Below are 11,592 nucleotides of genomic sequence, written 5' to 3' on the forward strand. Positions count from 1 at the left end.
ATATATACAAAGGGAGAATCTGCTGCCAAAATGACTGATACCAAGTAAATTGCTTCACTCCCAGGTATCTATGTATGTATGTATGTATGTATATATATGTATGTGTGTGTGTGTGTGTGTGTGTGTGTGTGTGTGTGTGTGTGTGTGTGTGTGCTAGACGGATGTAAGAATAAATTTGACTTCCTCCTCTGGGAGAAATAAAATGAGAAGGAAGAGGAAGAGGCAGCACAAGTGGGGGAGACTGTTTACAAAGTGATGTGGGCCTCAGGATATGTGCAGTCTGATTTTTTTTTTATGTCTGTGTAGGAAAGTGGTAAATGCTACGTATTGCATGCATTTTGTGCTAAAGTCTGAAATAGCATGTGGGTCAATAAGCAAGAAACTGACTCTTACACGAATCCAGCACTGGAGAAAATCAATTTGCCAAGTGCTGGAAGGGAGGATATGAGCAAATTGATCAAATAAATTGACTCAAACAAAAAAGAAATCATCTTCTTGTAGCCTTAAGCTATTTTTTATTAAGAAACTATAAAAAATACATTTGAGTTACTTAGTTTGGGGGAAGGACATCATTCCTGAAATAAATATAGTGTTAAAAGAAACATTGGTTAAGTAACTCAGTTTTATTAGCTGGGTTATACGGTCCTGATCAATACCAGGAGCTGAGCTCGTTCACTCCCATATCCTTGCTAACACAGCATGTTCATTTATTATCAGTGATTAAAAGAAATAGATTTTTTTTAAAGCATTCGTGTGCTTTCTTTATGGTGTGGCACTGTACAGATCATGACAACACAACACCCAATTCTGCTGCGTGGCTTTTAGCCTGTTTTAGCTCATTCTTTTCTGGCCACATTTACACTGCAGTCTACTGTTGAGTCTCATGGGCATCACTGGCCAAATATTAAACCATAAACATTAGTTTCAGTAAAAGATTAACCTGGTAAAATATAAAAGAGTCAGAGGAAAAATGGTTCCAGATGAATAAAGTTGAATAACTAGCATGCTAACTCCCAACTCTGCTCCTGTTAGCTTAGTCTGTTTAGCTCAAATTCTTTTGGCTTTCTGCCCAACCCTAAAATGTTTCGTTGAGTGTCTAGCTCACACTAATCCCATATAAAATCATAAACATCTGTTTCACAAACAGACACACCTGGTGTACAACTCAAAGCAGAAAAGAGAGAGAGGATAGGGTGACTGATAATGAAAGTTGAGTCACCACCATGCTAACATCCAAATCTGCTGTTTTTAGCTTCCAGCAATTGAACATTGGAATGGTTGTGCGCTTTGTATTGATTGGCTCCAATTTAGCCAATTTAGGAACCATAGGCAACGTAAGTTAGCTGTAGCCAGGTTAGCTCAGATTGTTAACTGTGTACATTATGGCAACTCTCTGTCAGACTCACCTGTAAATGCAAATGTTTCCTTCAGCATATCTGCTGTTTATTCTCTTGTCAGTATACATTCATGAGGTGGAGTTGTAACACCTGAACATAAGCACAAACCTTTTGTTCGGGTAACATTTTCAACTCGTGGGACTGAAAAAAAACCCTCAAAGAGAATAGAACTGTGATTATATTAGCATTGATACTTCATTTAGAAGTTGCTACGAGTCCTATTCTCCCGCTTCTGAGATAATAATTGCCTTTACTCCAAATGAAACTAGAGTAAAGAGAAGAGAAAGGACAGACACAACACTCACCAGATGTAATCATACTGGTTGTCTTTTAAGCTTATGCAATCAGTTCCAATAAACGAGACAAGAGGAAAAACCCTGGCTTTTTAATCTGCGACCTTATGCCAGTAAGAACAGCCAGTCTTGACCTGTGGACAACAGTGGAAAGACAGGCACAAGTTAATCTAGGCGCAATAGTCCTACAAGAGATCTAGGCTGGCAAATTGTGTTGCGTCTGTTATGTAATCAGTGTTGACTGTGTGGTAGCTAATAAAGGGACATGGAAGACTGTTTTACTCTGAATTTCATTTAATGTTGGTCAAAGGTCCCAAAGCCGGCCCCCGGTGACTATTCTTTTGTACATGTTGTACGCCCATCTCACATGATTTAATAACAGAAAGGCCATGAAAGTGTTGTGGCTTTTCTTCTTTTTACTTTAAAGCCAGCGTATCTTCTTTTATTGTTGAATTTTATCTGGAATTTTGTTTTGGATGGTGGGTAAATGTGATGCAGTTATGTGGATGTATTAGAATCATTAGTAGGTTAACACTATAGTGCTGTTTTCATGCCAGAGTAATGTAAAGTAACTTTACTTTTTATTATTGCAGCCCAAATATGTCTAAAGGAATGCATTTTTTTATTGAATTTCTACAATGTATAAGCACATATAAAAATGTATAATGTATAATTGTTTTTGCTCCATATGAGAGAGGAAGAGTTTAGTGAAGTGAGTCAGTAATTCCTGATAAGAAGGTTAGACACAGCTTTAATAAGAACAACATAACCATTGTGTGTTCCTGTAAGGACTTTCTGTGACTAATACTTGAACAATCCTTTTGCCAATCTCAAAGCTTGTTTACAACTCAGAGACTTTTTTGGCTTTGGCAGTTCTGACACAGACACTCTCACCTGATTCTCCACCAAAAACAAACCTCCAGCTGCCCTGATTCGCCGCAATGCTACACAGATTAATCATTATATGTTGGCTCTGTCACTGCAATGCATATAGAAACTTAGTCACAGCACGTTTCCCTTGTTTCTGGATATGTGTTGCTTTTTGTGTGCGCTTTCCTGACCTTGATGGTAAAACTGATCACTAGAACAAATGGATAAGATGTTTTTTACTCAAAGAAAGAAATATTTTTATAGATAACAATTGCCGAATTGATAAGAAGGCGCAAACAGTTCAGAGTTTTTCCGTGGACAGTGTTTAAAACATTTTTTAATTTCTCATAACTACAACTCACAAAATTGAACATTTCTTTAAGGAAGTCTGGGGCTTCCGCAGACATCAAAGCAGGTACCTATAGTGGATTGGACTGGACAGAAGCAGACGGGTGACTAATAACAGAACTGTGGATATGGGAAGTTACAGTATTAGTGAGGCACTGACCTAACTGTAACTGGTGACGGATTAAGCTTTGTGCAGGAACAGTCCACATCATGTCTCAGGTGATTTGACCCTAATCGTAAAATCGGAGAAGAATGCCAGCCGTGCCCTGCAGAGGATATTCAACATTGCACAGATTAAGCATTACCCGTTACACATTTGCCAAAACCACACAATAGTGAAAGCGCTGCTCTTTACGTGAGTCACTAATTCGACCCCTCAATGTGACACTGTGGCGGGTTAGCAGGCACGAAGGAAATGTAGAGCAAAGCTATTTTTCACTCTACCTGAGAGGACAAAGAGAGCAGGAACAAAACATCCATTTGGTCATCAAGATCCCCAGAGGGGCCCGAGGGGGGAAGGGATGGTGTTCACCGTAAGACCTGCTGTTCCTGACTCCTGCAATTGTCTCAGTCAGTCAACATAATGCTGGTTTGGTCCCTTTTAATGGAACAATTGTTCAGGTGAAGTGTGAGCAATGCTTGTCAGGTGCGTTCTTGGTTTGAAGAGGATTCATAAGACATTGGTGGAAGATGGCAGCAGGAAATTAGATTTATTGTGAGATGTGTTTCATAATGGTGCACGGTCATCAGTCCTTCAGCTTACAAGAGTGATTGAGGAGACTCAACGAACTTGAATGAAAATATCAAGATGCAGGAATATGGATGGAGGATAAAGGGGAAGTATCCAAGGTCCCATATTGTACAGTGAGATTTTTGATGATAAATGAAACTGACCAACATATGGGACCTTTATGGGATGTATAATGAAAACTACATTTTTTTTAAAGACTCTCCAGCGTTGCATTTAACTAGCTGACACCCATAATAAAAGCCCTGCACCTGACCATAATATGGGACCTTTTAAAACACATATAATGAAAACAAAATGTTTCTAAAAACCTCTCCAGTGTTACATTTAACAAGCTGTAAAGTGAAATGCCTCGAGGCAGTTCACATACAGATCCACTGTGCAATCTTTGCCCCCACTTCCTGCTCTTACAGCATGCGGTACATTTGTGGAAAGCTCTGTGGCTCCAGAAATGGTCCCTATATAGCCATATGCAGTGGCATCAACAGACAGAGCCAGAGCCAGTGATATATGTATGGAAGTTTTTTTTTTTTTTTTATGGACTCAAGGAGCCAGGGTACTGAGAGCAGTGTGACCATTTCAGATCAATATTCTGGCTCTGTTATATAGATGTCTGACTAAGCGTGAAAATGGAGCATGATGTGTTTAAGAATTGTGTATTTGGAGGGCTAATGGAAGCCACTGGCAGACAAGACCTCAGGCAAAGTCATTCAGGTCGGGTGAAGGACCCTTTTGCAGCCTCATGTCAAACAATGGGTGAGTCTGGCCTGAAGAACATGTGATGGAGGTCCCGCTGACTGAGAGTGACTGTTTGATTAGTCTCTATACAGCCACAAACAGACCATGATAATCACTTAACTGGAGGTGGTTTGATTATGTAAAAAGGACCAATCCATGCATGACTGCTTAAACCCCGACGGCCAGCTGAACAACAAGTACATACATTGATATACGCTCAGTTGTATACCTGATGTTTGTGCTGGTGCTGTTTCTTTTAGAGGTAATTTGATTTGACAAAGCAATAAGGATTAATTGCATTGGAAATGTTTTGAGATGTTTAAATAGAAAAGACACTTCTCCCATCTGTGCCCAGTTTCCTGAGATGTGTAATGCTTTCAGTGTTGAGTGGTTTTAAAGTCAAAAACATTGTCACATTTTTGTATTTAGTATTCCAAAGTAATCTTTCAGGCCTTAAATTCAACACAGTTCAAGTCCTGAAAATCAAGACGTAGTTTCCAGTTGTTTAGCTATAAACACTGCACGACTGTGACTGGTGCCAGACCTGCAAATGATGGTGAGCTATCATGTTTGATTAACTAAAGATATTTGAAATATGTGCCACTAATGCAGTTAATTTCACAACCTGATGACGGCAGGCTATTTTTTTGCAATATTTGAAATGCCATTATTAAAATAACTGGGCTATGAATAAAAAACACATATCAACACATACCTGATACCACGAATATAGTAAAGTCAAGCAAATTCTATTCATGTAGTGCAAAATCACCAATTTGGCTTTATGATCCACACATCAGACAACATTAACTATTAGACACTTAGACACAAAATATCAAAGAAAAAAACAACAAAAAAAACCCTGAAAACATATAGACAGAGCAACAGAAGAGAGGCAGGGAAAAGATGTCATGCAGATGATAATTAGACAAAAATCTTCAGCTGTAAATTTACAGTATAAAAAAAACAGAGTAATAATACAGGTATAAATACAATTTAAGTAAATTCAAGGTTTGAGCCATTCATACAAATGAGAGTAATGATGTAATGATTTCTTCTGTTGAATTTCACTAATAAAAACGATGTGGTCAGTGTTCATTCATCCTTCAGGACTGAGGACAGCTGTGTCAGGGGAGCAGCAGATCATTGGACACACCCAGGGAACAGAGCAAACAAAGCAGGAGGGAGGGAGAGGGGCATGGAATTGATTAAAACAAATGTACTTTAGATAAGATGGATGGCAAGAGCAGCGAACATTGAGATAAAAATGGATCACCTAACAGTAACATTAAACAAAGGTGATCCAATCCTTATTGGATCACTCTCGCTGGCAGCATCACATTAATGAGTAAAAATGGTCGATGACAAATCCTGGTGCCACATAAATTAAATCATGTGGCCGATCCTGGAACACCACAGAGCCAGCAGGTCTCCAATTGAGGGCATTACTCACACCTCTGTCAACGATCTGTGATGTTTTTACGACGATGACGGGATCAAAATATATTCTGTAAGTGGCAACAATTCGCTGGATTCAATTAAAGGTGTTTTTCTCTGTGTTTTTCTCCATTAATTCATTAAAGCTTTATTTATATTTAAGATATCATTGAGGGATGACCTTTATCTGCAGTGATATTGAGGAAAAACAACAACAATAAAGAGATATGCAGAAAAGGCAGTCCCACAATTGGCTCATAAAAAAGCCAATAATTACTTTGGATTACGGCAGATGTATATAATATTCTATTTAAGATAAATTGAAAATAAAGACAAGTGAAATTTGAAATGAAATACAGTTATGTAAAAGCCCCAAATTAAACCACGATAGATGAACTGATCAAAATAATGCATATTCAAAATAAATGATGATGTTACATTTAATTAACAGTAATGTAAAACAATTACATGTATATGTTTGGGAGGTTTTTCCCTTAAGGTGTAAGTCAATTCATTAAAAAAAAAAAAAAAAAACATTCAATCAATTTTTATCTTAATTATATGGAGGGAAGAGGTAACATACAATATTAAAAGGAGATAAGTTCTGAACAGCAGTCCATCTATCTAAATGATAACATCAGTATGCCAACATGCTTACATTGACAAAGCTAACATATTAGTGTTAAGCAGATATCATATTTAACCATGTTGACCTTAACACTTGCAAATCACCACTCAAACCAAAGTGCAACCTACAGCTAAGACTGATGGGAGTGGTATTAGTTTTTCTTGTGTTTGGCCACAAACTAAAACAGTGGACAACAATTTGACATGATGATGTAGTTAAATGAAAAGTAACATAAAGCTGTACTACGTTTCATGGCATTTTCACTGGCTTTAGCATACAAGGTAACTGTAATAAATCCTCTGAGCATGAACATCTCTGAGACATCTGACGTCGGCTGTCAAGATGTGTCAGTCGGAAACAAAAGTAGCAGACTGTTGGACAAAGGTTGCCACACTGCAGCTAAAAATAAATCTACAATTAAACTTGAGAAACATGTCATTTGGCAGTCAATGTGTTACTATAAAAGGAGGGGACAGAACTGAATGAAAGGCGTTTATCGCCCCCGATTGATTTTTAAAAATAAGTCTCTCCATCAGCTGTGATAGACCACATGGGTTCAGTGGAATTATCCCAGATTGAGCAATTTCTCACCACAAACATTCCCCCTCAGACAGACTCGTACCCCAATCGCATACCATACCTTCCTTGCGGCTGAGGAATGAGGGCCAGCTCACACACTTCCCATGCTCCCCCGCACTGTCAACTTCCTGTTTGTTTATAAAGCTTCATGTTTCAATGCTCCCACAGAGATTGCCTCCTACTCCCTATATAAATTCCTATCTGTGGCTTCACTGCTTTTCAAGAGACCTGGAAAGGAACGCCAAGGATGCGCTGAACTGCTGAGCTATGAAATGCAAACACTCTGCTGGACGCTGCTGTTTATTGTTTAGTTTCTCAAAACGGCTTTCTCTCAGAGTCCACTGTGTCAGCATCAGTGAGCCCGGCAGTGACTCAGTGGACATTCAGAGCCTGAGAAAACAGAGAGGGTACATTCCTCTCAGTGTCCTGAACTCAGGACTGATACGGAGACCTGTGGGGAATTCTCCTTGTGTGATTCAACTGTGTGACTCACAGACAGCTCAGCACGTAGAGCTGTTACATCACTGATCACTGTGCTTTACCTTATATGTGCAGAATTGGCACAGGGAGTAATTGGTGTTGAGCGGGTAAACAAACCTACTTGTTTATTGAGATCATTTGCTGCTAGACCCGAAAAAGAAAGCAGCTTATTTCATTGTTACAACAAGGTGTTTTAATAACAAGATAAATACTAAATGACAATGCTGCTTGATTTTTTTCTCTTATAGAGGAATGATCTGGAATATATATGTGAATGGTTAGATTGCAAACTGTCCAGATCACCAAGGTCGTGTCTATACGAAACTTTGGTGCCACAGTGAAGGAAACTTCACATGAATTTCCTTAACTATGTTACTAAACTCACAATACCCCTCTGGTGCAGCAATGGTTAGCAGTAGTTAGCTGTCACTCTTGTGATGCTATGCTGGACATTTGTTTTGAGAATGACTTTAACTTCGAGCCTATTCTTACACATCGGCACCTTTAAATTTAATCCATATAAATTTGTGGAATGCCCCTTTAATATCAGCTGCTCCACGTGCGCTGTATTTCCAGTTGGTGGCTGTGGGGGGTGTGTGGAGGGGAAGAGGGGAGTTGAACGCACCTGCTTCCACCAGAAACAACAAAAAGGGCTTATGTCGGGGGTGGTAGAGAAGAGGGGATGCTTCAATCTAATTACAGACTCTGTGGAGATGACCTCATTGGGGTGACGCCCGACCCCAGGGTGAGGGTTTTCCTGTGTCTCCCGTGATGCGAGGGGCAGGCCTCTCCAATTACTGCTGGCAGGTCTGCTCTGTACCTTTATGTGCTAATTAAATGGCTAACTATGGTATTTTGCAAGTCAAATAAAGCGATTTTGAACCCAGATGTAATGACGTAAGTGCAACCTGATCTCCTCTGAGTGTCTGTGACTGCAGTAATAGGAGTAAAGCAGTCTCTGTGGCATTTGTATTAGTCTCAGTCACTTCCTTTAGACTTCCACTCTTGCATCTCTGTAAGTGGTGCTGTCCTCAGTGCATTAGTCACTGGTTTTCTCTGCGGCTTGAACATCAGCTTTTCTCAAACTCAGGGGCTTCAAAAGTGGCATACTGACAAGCCCTCCTCAGGCACTATCGCTTGTAACTAAATTACAAGCCCTTGTATGTCGTTCCTCCTCTCATTCCCGGGACAATTAACTGCGTCTGACAGTGGGCTAATGAGGCACAGAGCCAGAGCATTTCTTCTATCTGCTGTTGAGATCAGTTGCCATTAGCAATTGTGAGCACCCCCTGTTTCAATCTTCTCAAAATGGAGATTGATGAATAAAGAGGCAGCGCAGGAAACAAGATTACTGTACAGTCATTACTGCTGAAGCTGGAAAAAACAGGAGTAAAAGCATCCCGAAAAATGTGTGTACATAAGCATGTGAACACACATGTGACAGGCCAGCAGGCAAATGCAGGCATTATTAGCCCGAATTACCAGGATTAACTGCTTTGTGTTTACATGACAGACAGAGATAAACTGTTGTTCCCATTACGCACTACAGCCTGAGCCACTTCACTCCCACTTAAGAGCTTTCTGTAACCATAATGATGTGCAGGCCTGCAGCAAATGGGTCCTGGAAGCAACTTTGATTCTGTTTGAGTGTGTCAACATACTTGGAGGCTTTTTTTCTCTCTTTCTCTTGCAGGAAAAGTGCAATTAAACAGACACAAAACAGACTTTCATGACGACTTGTGTGAAGAGTGAAAATATTTGCTCATGATTAGTCCAGACTTTGAGAGACCAATGCTATTCAGGAACATTTGCTGTGCTTCAGTATCTGATGAATTCTGAGTATTTGGGGGTAAATTGTACCAATTGCTCATGTTCAGTGCAGAACAGTACATTTTCTTTGATCAAAAACAGAGCTTTACTTTTGCATGAGGATCCAAATTTAGTCGGCCCATTATCTGATGTGTCTTTCTTTGAAGACTATGAATTTGCCTCTCCATTGATAGGACCATTCACTCACTGGTTCTCATCAAGGTATTGAAGCGCCATCTAGTGCTCCATTCAAAGATGTGACATTATCACAACCATTCAATTGTTAGTAGAACAATAATTGCAAATGTATGTATTATCATCACACCAGCACAAGATGATCTATCTGTCACAGAATCCTGGCATTTAAAATCCACATTTATCAGAAAAAACAGTCACAAACATTGATGATCAAATGTTTGAGTTTTGTGACCAAAGGTTGATTTTTAACCATCATTCACACAGCATGAAAAGACAACATCCTCAGAGCAGAGCTGAGCTACAATAAAGCAAACCATTCCTGAACTGGCTGCTTTGTTATCTTACCATGCCAGAACACAATGGGAATTGTTCTCTACCTATATAATGCATAGGATGACAGCATGTTGTGACAGCATTTTATCATATGGCGGCTCTCCCTCTCTCTCGGCCAAAACAGTTACATACTTTTAGTCTATCTTTATCACCTGTTTGTCTTATAAGCATGTATTGACGCTACAACCAGCTTTTACCAGAAATTACATGCTGAGATATTTTAGTTTAATTTTGTTTTCTAATAGAGATGACAAGTTAAGCTCACACAGTGGCATCTGGTGGTTAAACTGTAAACATAATTTCCAAGTTTTAGTCTCATTTCATCAGCCTACTTCAGAGTGGACAGCAAATATTGTTATTATTATATTAAATTGTACATTTATTTTATTTATTTATTTTTATTTATTTATTTATTTATTTTTTACATTTTTTACAATAAGCTCTGAAACTGAACCTTCTGAACCATTTATCAACTTCTTTAAGCTATTTCACCTGTTTATGCTTCACTTCAATCAAACTATTACAACCATTTGTCTGTAACTTTTAGATGGCCATTTCTACATTTCTACATTTATCTAATGTTTTTCAATAATTTATTCACTGCTTGTATTACTGCCATTTACTGCTTCACTTTTAGCAAACAAGTTCAACTCATTTGCCAATTAGGCTAATGCTAATCTACACTTTTAGCTAAGTATCTAATTGCATCTATTTATCTATTCAATATTCACCATTTACCAATAATTTTCAGCTAATTAAGCATTTAACCGTTAGCAAACTTTCAGCTTATTTTTTATACTTCATTTTCCACTTTAGCTTTTCCACCATTTAGCCGAATACTTTTAGCTATTGGCTATTTTAGCTAATTATTTCAACTGCATTTTTTGGCCATTTAGGCTAACACTGGTCTATAAAAGTATTTAATATTATCTATTTAATTAAGTACATTTGAACCATTTACCAATGACTTTAGCAATTTAAGCATTTATCCTTTAGCCTACTTTCAGCACATTTTAATACTTAATTTGCCACATGAGCTTTTAATACTTTGACTGAACTATTACAACTGCTTTTTGCCATTTAGGCTGATGGTAGTCTAGTCTTACAGCTAATTATGTAATTTTATCTATTGAAATATATCTGTTTAATCATTCATCAATAACTTTTAGCTATTTAAACATAAATACATTAGCCGAATTTAAGCCTCTTTTAATAATGAATTTCCAACCTAGCTTTTTCAACATTTAGCTGAATACCTTAAGCTAATTCAACTGCATATCAACTTACCTAACTGTTGCAAGTCTTTGGATTGTGGGAGGAAGCCGGAGTACCCGGAGAAAACCCATGCAGGCATGGGGCAAACATGCAAACTCCACACAGAAAGGGCCTTGAACCCTTGTCCTTCTTGCTGAGGGGCAACGGTGCTAACCAACTTCTACCATATTTTAGCGATTCGTGTACCCTTTTGAATATTGCTTTTAAAAGCTGAATCAATCATTAAGATGCACCAAGTAGATAACTGGATAACATTAGCATTATTCATGACTTTTTCGCCCATTTTATCTAGACTTCATTGCTTGCTTTGCCAGCTACGTAGCGTTCAGGTGTTACAGGTGACATGGGAAGTTGAGATCTACACAAAATTTAACTGAGCTTCTTTCTTAAAATAACCGGTGATACCTGCAGAAGTACACATCGCCATTCACACCTGGGTATACATAAAAGAAGTCAATG

The 11,592-nt window shown here is 38.5% G+C and overlaps 1 long non-coding RNA gene across 1 annotated transcript; it reads right to left on the minus strand.

Annotated features, from left to right (window-relative positions):
- Positions 1-498: 498 nt before the first annotated feature.
- On the minus strand, positions 499-11,564 carry LOC119025407. Its single transcript, XR_005076812.1, has 3 exons — positions 11,146-11,564; positions 3,069-3,174; positions 499-1,824 (listed from the first exon to the last, which is right to left on the minus strand). It is a non-coding gene; the product is annotated as an uncharacterized LOC119025407 (long non-coding RNA).
- Between the last annotated feature and the right edge of the window lie 28 nt (positions 11,565-11,592).

The sequence above is a fragment of the Acanthopagrus latus genome, chromosome 9, assembly GCF_904848185.1.
Source record: "Acanthopagrus latus isolate v.2019 chromosome 9, fAcaLat1.1, whole genome shotgun sequence".
NCBI classification, from domain to species: domain Eukaryota; kingdom Metazoa; phylum Chordata; class Actinopteri; order Spariformes; family Sparidae; genus Acanthopagrus; species Acanthopagrus latus.